Consider the following 12,902-nt stretch of genomic DNA (forward strand, 5'->3'; position numbering starts at 1 on the left):
CAGAGGTAATGGAGACGAAGGACCGAGAGGTGAGGACGCACATAGAAACGGTTAAGGTGGCGTTAGAGGAAGAAATAGAGGGGGCGCACCGGGAGATGAAGGAAGTAAAGGAAAAATTAGAGGTGGAAGAAGGGGTGAGTGAAATTAAGAAGAGACGAAGGGAAACTAAAAAGGAAATAAAGGAGGAGGTGATGGAATTGGTACAAGGTCTGTGCTCGAATCGTGATGAGGTGCTCACTAACCAAATAAAGAGTTTGCAGGTGGCAGAGGAGGTGCGGAGACGAGGTGTCAAGGTGAGTGGCGATATATTCGGAAATGTATATGATGTGAGGAAAGCTTCAGTCGGCTTGGGGGTTGCTATGGATCCGGGTGTTCGTGAGAGGCCGTTGGTGAAGTGTGCGACAGGTCTGGTGTGCGAAAAAGGAGGTGTGCGAGAATGTCCGACCATGGGGTGTGTGAGGAAAAAGTGCGCGCCGAGGAATGAGTGTGCCGTCAAGAGTGAGTTGGTCGAAGCGCGTGTGCGAGGGGGTACATGGAAGCGCGGTGTGGTAAGTGTTACGGAGGAAGTAACGAAAGAGTGTGCGCAAGAGGATGCGCGAGAAAGGTGTGTAACGGACAGGTGCATGAGGAAAGAGTGCGCTGTCAAGAGTAAGGGGGAATGCACGCCTGTGGTGAGTGTTACAGAGGGTGTAACGGGATAGTGTGCGCAAGAGTGTGCGCGAGAAAGGTGTGCAAACTTCCGTTTCCGGTCTTGCTGGCGAGGGTTCGTTTATTCTCAGCTCTCAATGCTATCCATCGAAATCGAAGTTAAGTAATTGTGCCCATTTGTATTTTCGTTATAACTATTTATTTTATGGTGTATATATTGTCTCCCGACGAAGATTTTCGGTGCAAATCTTTCATACCTGTATTGAAAATCGTGTTAATTCGGGTCGTGTTTTGAGGCCTTGTAGTTGTACAGTGAACACTGTACAACCTTGAGGCTTTGTTTTTCTCTCAGCGGTCCGTGTTTTTGTGATCCAATAACTTTCGTTCTCTGTTTTCCCAATCTTTTCACCCCATAGCCCTCTTCCTTGTGTAAATCACAACTCAAAAAAAAAAAAAAAAAAAAAAAAAAAACATTTCCTTCTCTGTTCTCATTCGTTTATTCATTCTTATTCGTTCGTTCGTTCGTTCTTCGACCACGTGTTTCTCCCCCATTTCCCCAGATAGATTGTCAAATTTCAACTCGTTATTTTATCGTCCATGCGTTATTGTTTTGATTATAGTTACTTTTGGTTTGAATTTCCTGTAACTTGTAATTATTTAATCGTGTTCTGCTCCTCGTGTGCGGCCTTGTAGTTGTACCCCCGTCGGTGTTTGTTATCTTAATCGTGTTTTGCTTGGCTCTTAGTTTTTTTCCCTTCTACCCCGAACATAATACTCTGTCTAACGTTCTAAATCCCCACCTCCCCCCCCCCCCCCACCCCCAAAAACCACACAAAAAAAAAAAAAAAAAAACATTTATTTTCCTTTCTCCACGTGTACCGTTGACTCATCCTGTATTTTCTGTCCAGGTGTGCTGTTCGCCCCGCCCCCATTAACTCCTTGCCATCCACCGTTTGCCCTTCATGTGACTCGTGGTGGTCCCTCTCGGCTCTCCCCCCGTTGGTATTTTTGTGCACATAAGATTGTTCACGGTTCTGTTTAAATATTATTTAAATATGTATAACCTTTCCCCTTCAGTGTTTTACTCAGTGGTATTTTACAACACGCTGTTTTTCTTCCTATTTAAAAGGCTTTTCTCAATTTCCTCTCCAACTCATTCCACCTCAAAAAAAAGAAATTCAATATCTTATACGTCTCCCTCACTACATGGTCTAAATTCACATTCATTCCATCCCTCCTCCATCATTCTGAACCGGATTGCTAACTTGAAAATCACAACAAACCCAATTTGTTTTCATTGTTCGTCTTTCATTAATCATCCACTTTCTAAACTCCCCTCTTGCCCCTCCCATCCAAATCCCTCCCCTTGCACCTACACTCCTAAACTCCCCCCTTGCCCCGCCACTCTTAAACTCCCCCCCTGCCCCTCCACTCCTGAACTCCCCCCTTGCCCTTCCACTCCTGAACTCCCCCCTTGCCCTTCCCCTCCTAAACTCCCCCCTCACTCCTCCCCTTCAAAACTCCCCCCCAACCCCTCCCATTCAAATCTCCCCCCATACCATTCCTCTCCAATTCTCCCTCCTCCCCCCTCCTCCTCAAAGCTGCCTCCTCCCCACTTCGTCTCCCTTCTATCTCATACCTCCACCCCCCCCAACCTTCTTCTTTCCTCTGCCCCCCCTCAAACAACCCCTCACTGTGCCTCATCCCTTCACCTTCAAACCTTTCATCCTCCTCATCCTTCCCTTTCTTGGAACTCTTCTGCAATCGCTGACACACTAACAACTGCTCTCCCTACCTCCCCCTCTCATCCTTCATCTTACCCTACTCCTCCCCTCCCCTGTCCTGTACCCGATGCTCCCCCTCTCTCTTCATTAACGGTATGGACCTCAAACATCCGGGGCCTTCGCTCAAACCTGACTGATCTCTCCATACAGGTTGCTTCTGACAATCCAGACTTGATCTGCTTAACAGAGACTTTCCTCCTTCAAGATGTCTCTGATTCCTTAATATCTCTTCCTGGTTACTCCCTCCTCCGGTATGATAGACCTGAGCCTCGGCCTGGTGGTGGGGTGGCTATCTTTATCAAAAACTCTCTTCCTCACTCTCCTTGCACTGCCCTCTCTCCTCCTCACCCCCAGGAGTACCTCTGGCTACGGCTTCCTCTCCGCTCCCACCTTTTGTTCATATGTGTTCTGTACCGTCCCCCAAACAGTGATGACTCCATCTACATTTCACTGTCCGACAACATGGACCAACTTCTATCCACTCATCCCAACTCTCTCTTCCTCATATGTGGTGACTTCAATTGTCATCATGCCACCTGGTTGGGTGTGGGTTCCTCGCTCACCAGTCACGGCACCTCAGCAAAGGACTTCTGTGACTCACTGGGATTGACACAATCTGTCAATTTCCCGACCCGGATCTCAGCCAATGGAGTATCTTCTCTTCTAGACTTGGTTATGACTAACTTCCCTGCTAATGTCTGCTGCTCTTCTTCTGCTCCAATCGGTTCTTCTGATCATGTGCTTGTCAAAGTGGACATCTCTCTGGCCATTCTCAGAGAGCCTCCTCAGCGTCGACGAGTCTGGCATTTCACTCAGGCCGACTGGGACGGTCTTCAAGCAGCCATCAATCGTCTGGATTGGTCTCCCATCTCCACTGCCTCTGACATCAATTCTTCCTGGAAATTCTTCCAAAGCAAACTGATCTCTCTCATGCACAGATTTATCCCATCTCGCCTTCAGTTGTCTTACCCTTCCTCCCGTCCATGGTACACTGAATCTTGTGGTGAGGCAGTTGCCCTGAAACAACTTGCCTTTGCCTCTTGGAAGGCTAATCCAACTGAAGGAAATCTCAGTTCCTTCCACCAAGCTCGGAACAAGTGTGTGTCTACCCTCAGGAGTGCCAGGAAGCACTATCTCTCCTCACTCAAGAATGAACTCTCAAACCTGTCTCCTTCCTCCAAATCCTGGTGGCGTCTGGTCAAATCCGTTTCTGGTGTTTGTTCCCCCTCCATCCCCTCCCTTACCTCAAATGGCCACACAGTTGACATCGCACGTGACAAAGCCGAATGCCTCAACTCTGTGTTTGCCTCAAAATCCTTAGTCCCAAACCCATCTCTCTCTGTTCCCACCTTTCCCAGTCGAACCAAACTGCTCCTGGACTCTGTGGCCTTCTCTCCTGACAAGGTGGAGGAGTTTTTGTCAAACCTCGACTCTGATTCTGCAACTGGACCAGATGGCATCAGCCCACGGGTCCTAAAATCCTGCTCTGCCGCTCTATCTCACCCTCTCTCTGTTCTTTTCACCCTATCTTTTGCTCAAGGTCATCTGCCAGCATCCTGGAAATCAGCAAACACTACCGCTTTACACAAAAAAGGTGCAAAAACAGATCCTTGCAACTACAGACCAATCAGCCTGCTCCCAATTATCAGCAAAGTCATGGAATCCATCATTGCTTCGGATATGAAATCTTTCCTCTTCTCCAATGGCTTGACCTCTGATCATCAATTTGGTTTCAGACCAGGTCACTCTACTCTGGACATGCTGCTTCTGCTGTCTCAACAATGGATGGAGGTCCTCAATGCCAAACAGGAAATCAGAGCTGTCTCCCTTGACATATCACGTGCCTTCGATACGGTCTGGCACCTCGCTCTGCTCACCAAACTCTCCTCCTATGGTATCCATGGAAATCTCCATGCATGGCTTGCGGACTTCCTCTCTGGTCGTAGTCAATGTGTGGCCCTGAATGGATTTCTCTCATCTCCCCTACCCGTTCAGGCTGGAGTTCCCCAAGGCAGTGTGCTGGGCCCTGTGCTTTTTCTGGTCTTTATCAATGATCTCTCCGACTCTCTGGAAAATCCTCTGTATCTCTTTGCTGATGACTCCACTCTCTGCCGCTCCATTCCTCTTCCCTCAGATCGGCAGTCTGCAGCCTCCTCACTCTCTGAAGACCTGGACAAAATCACAGACTGGTCAAACATGTGGAACATGTCTTTCAATCCTGACAAATCTCACACTCTTACTATGTCTCTCCGAAAAGATCGACTGGACAACCCTCCCATCTACTTTCTCAACAATCCTCTCCAATAAGTTCTGTCGCTCAAGCTTTTGGGTCTCACCATCTGCCATGATCTTTCTTGGGAAAACCACATTTCCAAGCTGGCCTCCAAAGCCAGTCGCCGACTGGGCATCCTCCGTCGTGCGAAGTCCTTCCTAGGCACACCTGAGCTCCTCACCACATACAAGGCTTTCATCCGCAGCTCAATGGAATACTGTTCTCCCCTATGGGCTGGTGCTCCTGCCTCACACCTGGCTCGGCTTCACGCTGTTGAATCCAAAGCTTTCAAAATCATTGGAATCTCCCGCGATGAAGCTATCTCTGAGGGCCTTTCACTCACTCACCGCAGGCAGGTAGGTGGTCTTTCTGTCTTCTACCGACTCCTCTCCGGCCTTGCTCCCCCAGCTCTCTCTGTGCTCTGTCCCCCAAATATTCCTACAGGTCGCACAAGATCTGCCAGCCACCCTCTGATGGTTAAACTGCCGAAATCTCGGCTCTCTGCTCACCTTCACTCTTTCATTCCTCTTTTCTCCCGCCTCTGGAACAAACTCCCACACTCACTTCAATCACACTCCTCCCTCCAGGTCTTCAAAACAGCTGTTCACCACCATCTCTTATCTTCCCCCATCCAAAACCTTGATCTTTTCTACCCCCACTAATTCACCCCAGATCCACCTTGTTTGAAATTACAACTTCTTTCCTGGAAGTCTTGGCAGTGTCCATATGTTTTATACCTCTCCCACCCCCCCCCCCCCTTCTCATGCCTCCCCCCCAAAGCCCTCTCCCTCCCACAGTTCTCTCGATGTCTCCATGTCTCTCGGTCCCTGCTCTCAAATGTTGTGTTTGTGTCCTTCCCCCTCTCTCCCCATCTTGTCTACCGCTCCCGATGTTATTTGTTTTGTGTGTCTGTTTGTCTTTCTGTGTGATTAATGTTCGCTCTTTCACGAGCCTCGATCTTGTATACAAAAACAAACAAAAAAAAAAAAAACGGACAGGTGCATGAGGAAAGAGTGCGCTGTCGAGAGTAAGGGTGAGTGTGCGACCGAGAGTGGAGGTGAGAGTAGCGAGAGTGGCACGGAGCGTGAGTTAGTTGTGACAGGTGAGCGAGGATGTACACCTGGCATGGAAGGATGCACACCTGGAATGGTAGAGCGTGTGTGGGAATGCACACTTGAGTTGGTAGTGAGGCACGTGGTTGGGTGTGCGAGGGAGAGCACACCTGTGATTGTCACAGAGGAGGTGACCGAGGAAGGGGCACGAAGAGGTGTGTTGGTGAGGTGTGCGAGTGACGAATGTGTGCCAAGGTGTTCGGTGGTCAGGTGTGTGACCAAGTCTGTGAGTGGAATGAGTGTACCTGGGTGTGTAAGAGAAGGTGCAATGACCAAGAGCAGGGAGACGGCTGGATGTATGAGCAAGAAAGGGGTAGCGTATGCGTGTAAGCATGCAGGTGAGGCACCGACGGTAACCGGGTTAGCGGTTAGAGCGACTTATAGCCGAATCGGGCCCTCGGTGCGTGCCGGGCTTCGCGTGCCGCGAGAACCAGCGGGGATCCGAAGCACGGCGGGTTCGAAAGGACCGCCGTACGTGATCCACACTGGGCCTCGCTTGGAACGGCCGCGTCCGTGCTCCACTAGGCGGAGCGGGCAGCCCGATAGGAAGGGTCGTCATGGCGACCACTTTTTATTGAGACGTTCCGGCAGGTCGAGATCGGGCAATTGGATGGCTCCGCGCCGAGGTGGTGCGTGGGATCTCGGCACGGGTAAGCCCCCGTCCCTGCACCGAGTGCCGGACGCATCCAGCCGCCGGCACCAAAGAACCCGCGTTCATTGCTCGGCTGTACGAAGCAGGGCTGTAGACGTGAATTGGCGCACCGAGAGGATCTACTAAGTAGACGGGTGATGAGGTTAGTGTTTTGGACCCAAAATTAGAAAAAGGCAAAATTTGATGATTGGTACGTTGATTGGCAGATGATTGGCAAAATTTTTGATTGGCTGAAATTTGGTGAGCAAAATTGATAGTGGGACGCCCCGATGTGGTGGGATGGCCAATCCACCATCCCTCACACTCACAGACGAGGGGGCAAAGGAGCACTAGCTTATGGGGTTAATGGCAGTGTAAGCTCGCCGAGGGTGGGTTAGGATATTGTGTGTAGGGATCTAGCGAAGATGACATTAGGTAACGTTAAGGTTTAGTTAGTGACGGATACCTGTAGTGGGAACGCAGGTAGATTAGTGTGGATAATAATGACGTGGTATGTGCTTAGTTTAAAGGGAAGACGGGGAGCACTAAGTTAGAGGGGAGTAGTTAGTTCAGATGATGCCGTGTGAGTGTTGAAGGTGTATAGAAGTGTATTGTGAAAAGTGTGTGATTGAACAGGTGTGATTACACAGGTGTGCAACTGAACAGGTGAATGGAGCAGTGTTTGAGTGATAGTAGTGGTGATGTGTATTGTGTTGACCAAATGGTCCAGGAAGAGGAGGAGGGTGCAGGTGGCACCAGGTGATTGCACAGGTGTGCAACAACAGGTGTATGTGGCTATGTGGAATAAATGATAGTGTGGAATATCTGGAGTATTGGGATGGATGGTCGTGGAGTGAGTATGGTGGAAACTATGGAGTGGAGTGGATGGTGCGAAGGTGTGAATGGGGGAAGGATGGACCCCCATCATGAATACCCGGGGCGGGTAGTGTAAGTGTTAGGTAGAGGGTATAGGTAAATTGTGGTTGGATATTGGCATCTGTGGTGCGAGGTGAAAGAATGGTATTTGGATGGGTGCATTAGTGTTGTGGAAATGGCTGGGCGTGTAGCCTGTTAGTGTGTGTAGTTGGTTTGGGCACTCCACCACTGTGAGGATGTCGGCCAGGTGAGTCCGCAGGTGGGCTCTGGGAGCCGGTAGTAGTTGTTGTGGATGGGGCCCGAGGATCCGGAGGACGGACCCGGGTAGCCCAGTGCCAGAGGGCACCAAGGGGTGACAGAGCCAGGAGGGGCCTTCCCCAGTTAGATAGGTTAGGTAAGGAGCAGGTAAGCTCGGGAGGCAACTACAGTGGTGGAGGTGTGCAGGTGGGTAGACCTGCTGGGAGAGCTACACGTCACAGCCCAGAAATTGTGCAAGGGCACCGGGAGATGAATCGGGGGAGTGAGACCCCAAATTGAGAAGCACCACAGTTTGGTCAATGGGAATTGGTTTTTAGAACCCATAGTGTAAGTGGCCAATGGATTGGCAGGGAGAGACCCCGGGTAGTGTAAAGTGTGTTAATGTCAATTAGAGGATAGTTAGGATTGGAGTCTCCTCGCACCATCTGCATCCACTCACCTGAGGTGACAGGTACTCCACACCATGCCATGTTTAATTATTTTTTATGATGCAAATGTTTGGATTGTGAGACGCATCATGACGTGGGTGTGACATTGTGCTTGATGTTCCATCTCTCCCTCCTTATGAGGATTGATGACGAATTGGGTGATGGCAAATTTTGGCTAGAGGGATTGTGGAGACGAATTTGGTATTGAAGAAATATGGGGAAGACGTGACGGTAGCGACGGATCGGTAAAGGTGTAGATTTTTGTACATATGGGGTAAGGGCAAGGGTAGTGTAGGTGACAGGGGGGTGACGTACGGTAGGGACGAGCTTTCTCACTTCGCTCTCTGTACGCATTTTGCCCTGCATTGCCTTATTGATGTGTACCCTTGTGACCTTACCCCTCGCTCATTTGTCTCTTTTGTCTCCCACATGACCTGTGCGCCATTGGGCGCCGAGGGGAGCATGCGTGAGTCCTCCATTGTGCGCCCGGAATTCCCAGAACCAGCTGTCTGCATCGATGCACCACATTATGGACCACATGCCTGTGGCCGAGCACCACGTATGGACCCCATGGGTTGGGGCATGGCCCCTCTGCTGGAACCGGCCATGAGGGCCCGAAATCTTGCTGGCGGACCTTGGCCACAGGGCACCGATGCCCCACAGGTGAACCACACGTAGTCGGCCCTGTGGGCCATAAATAAAGAAAATAAAATGGACACGTTGGGCACACTTTATTGCAAATAGGCCGCCAGTAAGGAAATGAGAGAGAATGACAACAACTGGAAGACATAATAATAGCCAGCAGAGGGAGCCGAAGAGCAAGAGATCACCTGCAGGGTTAGGGGTTGTTTGGTTATTTTTTATTGTTGAACATTGATGAACAGTGATGACTGCACCGATTGGTGCTTGAGGGTGTGTTGGTGCTTTCATGGTGCATTGATGCAGAGCAGACTGTCTCCCCCCCAGAAAGAACAATCACAGGTCCTGGGTTAGTTTTGTAAATAAAAGCAGAGTTATTGTAAATAATGCTCCCCACCGTCAGTGTGTAGTTTGAAGACCATTCCGCAATTCGGTTAACTGTGGGCGTAAGTCTGTTAGGCAGGGTGCAATGGAGCAGCGGGACACATTTATTTATGTTTTAAAAACTGTCGCACTCAGGGTCAGGTTAAAAGTAGAGGGAACTACACCTACGTGTCACACTAAATAAAAGTTGTAGGCCCGGGCTGTGCCTAAGAGGAGGAGGGTGCAGTGTTGCAGATATGAGGACTGTATTTATTTGATTGTGCTTTATTATTAATATTGGTTATTCTGCGCCTCCTGCCTCCGGAGCTGTGAAAAGGTCAAAGGGCGTCCCATAATTAGTCCATAGAGCACCCACACCACAGCTAATCATAGAATACCCCTGTTCGATAGCTTATATCTTATTATGTGTTTTAGGGTAAGGCTGTGTCTCCCATTAATTGAAATACTCCATTGCACCAGTGAAAGAGATAGATTCCCTTCATTCCCATTCCCAAAGCCTCCATTCTCCCTTTCGTCGATTGGAAACTACCTCCGCTCCAACAATTGCCACCATTGGCCACGAGGCAGGGTTGGGGAAGAAAGGCGGGTCCCCACCTCGTCATAGAGGGGAGGAGTGAGTCAGCCCCACTCAACCAACCACGAACAAGGGGTTGGACTTGGAAAGGGTGTGGAAAGAAGCATCGAGGAAGTTCGCGAAGGTTGAGGGGTGGGGCCTATATAACCCACGGCAGGGCGTTTCCAAAAGAGAGATGAGATGAGCTTTACCGAAACTGTGAGAGAAGTCCAGAGTTGAGCTGCAGATCGAGCCACCGAAACTGCGAGAGAAGTCCAGAGTTGAGCTGCAGATCGAGCCACAGCAACTGCATTTTACTGCAGCTGGAGCCACCGCAACTGCAGCCACAGCAGCGTGAGGCCTGGACGGCAGTTTGGAGCAGGGCCGCGAAGGGGCGGCGGCGGCCCAACGAGTCGATCGGGGCAGGACCAGTTGGACCTCCCTATCCCGCCAGCCATCCATCTCCCGCCCGTCCTATCATCATTCCCCGTGTAAGTGTGCTCGTAGTCTGTCTTTTGTCTTGTCCCTGGGTAGCAACAATAAGTCTGTATAAGCTAGTATTTTCACTGTGTCACCTGCGTCTCATGTGCTTGTAAATAAACGTGACTGCTGTCTTTTTGCTTATGTGTGTAAATAGTAAATAAATTTAGTAGTATTTCCAAACCTTTCTTTGCCTTCGTTTTCCTCTTTGCATTCGGTCGCTTTAGAGTTTTCCCGATTGAATAGCGGTGGCGCGATCCGGCCAAAGTTTGGGGCAAATCGGGTATTAGTCGGGGAATAACTGTTCGGTCGCGGTAATACACCACCGCCCGGTCAAAATAACATCTTAACCGCGTCCGTAACAATATATATATATATATATATATATATATTGTTACGGTTTTGAGGTTTGTACAGTGAGTTCAATAAATGTTAAAGGGTTGCCCCCCATAGATAGTCACACAAGCAACATGTAGCCTTATTTGTAGTATAGTTATTTCTTAGTATGTGTGAGAATAGGCCATTTCCTATGTTAGTTCTGCATTGTGTAAAGCCAGGAAAATAGGCCCTACTGCCACCGATCATCCTACGTCCGTAACCTCAATACAGTTTGTTAACGTTGGTTCATTTTTGGCGAGTTAACACGAGGGAGGCAGAGGAGGAGGATCGGGGTGGAGTCGAGGCGGAGCAGCAGAAGCGATGACGGTAAGCATGAGCCGCCAATCAGAGCTCAGAGGTGGTGGCATCAGAGGGCATGGTGAGAAGAGTCTGGTGAGTTCCAGAAGGTTCGCGGGGCGTACCTATATAACCCGATGCACAAAGCCCTCGAAAGGACTTGCTGGGAGAGAGAAAGGGATTAAACAGGACTCGCAGAGGAACGCCGGATAAGTGTTGTAAAGGACGAGCGCTGGAGAACCCAAAGGACTCGCAGAGGAGAGGGAGAGATAACAAGAGAACTTGCATCAGTTACGGGAAAGGACGTGCTCGTTGTTCAACTTACAGCCAGAACGCGCGGTGCTTGATGAGCTTGATGAGCCTTGCCGCACTTGCATAAGAACGGCTGAGTAACCGCCCTTTGCCATAAAAGACGGCCCTTTGCCATAAAAGTCCGCCCCTTTGCCGTAAAAGTCTGCCCCTTTGCCGTAAAAGTCCGCCCCTTGCCGTTCCGCCCGATATCTGCTTCATTCGAGGGACGCGCTACGAGCCCTGGTGTTCACCTATCACCATCTTCGCGGGACGCACGTGGACCATGGAGAGCCGGATGGGGCCGATCCTGGACGACCACATCGGCACGTTGGTGAACATCGACATCTGCAATCCCCTGTGTGAGTGTGTGAGATCGGCCCATTGTCCCAGGGATAAGTAAGACTGTATAAGCATTATTCTGTGTCTCTTCGTCCTTGAACTGTAAATACGTGTGGGAATCATTAAACCCATCTGTTCTTTCTTTCTTCCTGATTCGATCGTTCCCGTGATTTCTCCATTTGACTAAGCGTGGCACGAATAGAACCGCTTAAATCGGGGTCCATTAATTGAGACTGCGCAGATCACGTGTACGCAAACCTCTCGTCGTACTCCAACCTCACGTGGTTCGTGCGAGGCTTGCTACCTCGTTTCCGTGGCGGCGCGAGTACTTAGGTACAAGTGAGAATTTGGTCCCGAAACCCTATTTTGCGCTCGCCCGGAAAGGACGTAGTAAGTCTCGGTTCCGCCAGGCCAGTAAAGACAACGGGATTAATCCCCCCCTTGATAAGGGGAAGAAGCCCGGCGAGAGAACTGCAACAATTGGTGTCAGGAGTGGGATTGGACCCAGAGTGCGCTTAACGCACTTGAAATTGCGAGTGGACGAAATTTAGTTTTTAAAATCCAAAATTAAATTCGTGCCATGGCTAGCCAAAGCGATCAAATGCCGGTGGGGGTAGAAAATGAGGTAGATGAGGAAGAATTAAGGACCCAGGACCCACAGGAAGAAATGGAAGAAGAGGAGGACATTGATGAGGGGCCGGCAGTAGGGGAATAAAATGGCGGCGCCTCGCACATGGCGGCGGAAGCCGAGCCCGCGGTGCCAGCGAGTTTGGACATGCCGCTGCTCGTGGCGTGAATGATGGCATACATGGACAAAATGGGTGGGCAAATGGCTAATCAAATGAAAGTAGAGGGGGACAGATCAAGGGGAGAAATGAGAGAAATAAAAGACGGGTTAACTGGGTTGGAAAACAAAATGGGTGGCCAATTGAAAGAATTGGGGGACAAATCCACCTGGGAATTGTTTGAGTGGAAAAAGGGGTTGGAAAACAAAATGGACATCCAAAAGAATCAATTGGGAAAAATGAGGGTGGCGTCGAAAAAGGAAACAAAAGAGATGGGGAAGGCCATAAGGCGCAAGTTGAGCGAGGAGGTCGCAAAGGGACGCGACGGGGTAACGCGGTGCGAGGAACGCAGGGAGAGCGGGGTGGAGAAGGACGTGGCTACATTGACCGAGGGAATAGAAATCGCGACTCGGGGTGTAGAAGAGCCGACGGCCGCCAAATTGGAAAAGCAAATTTTAAGCGCACCGGCGGTCGTCGAGGAAATAATTAAAATAAAAGAAATAGTTGAAATTGGGGCCGAAGAGACGGCAGGAATGGAGGATATAGCACAGAAGGAAGAAATGGATTGTACTCAAAGTCTGTGTTTGCACCGTGATGTCGGGCTTGCTAACCCCAATAAAGGTTTGCAGGTGCTGCCGGAGAAGAAGGTCCCTAAGGTGAGCAGGAATGTGTATGGTGGGAAAAGGTTTTTGGTGTGCTTGGGGTATAGACGGAGCCCGGGCGCTCGTGTAAGGTCCTTTGTATGGT

The sequence above is a fragment of the Myxine glutinosa genome, chromosome 6, assembly GCF_964187855.1.
Source record: "Myxine glutinosa chromosome 6, kmMyxGlut1.1, whole genome shotgun sequence".
Lineage (NCBI taxonomy): Eukaryota > Metazoa > Chordata > Myxini > Myxiniformes > Myxinidae > Myxine > Myxine glutinosa.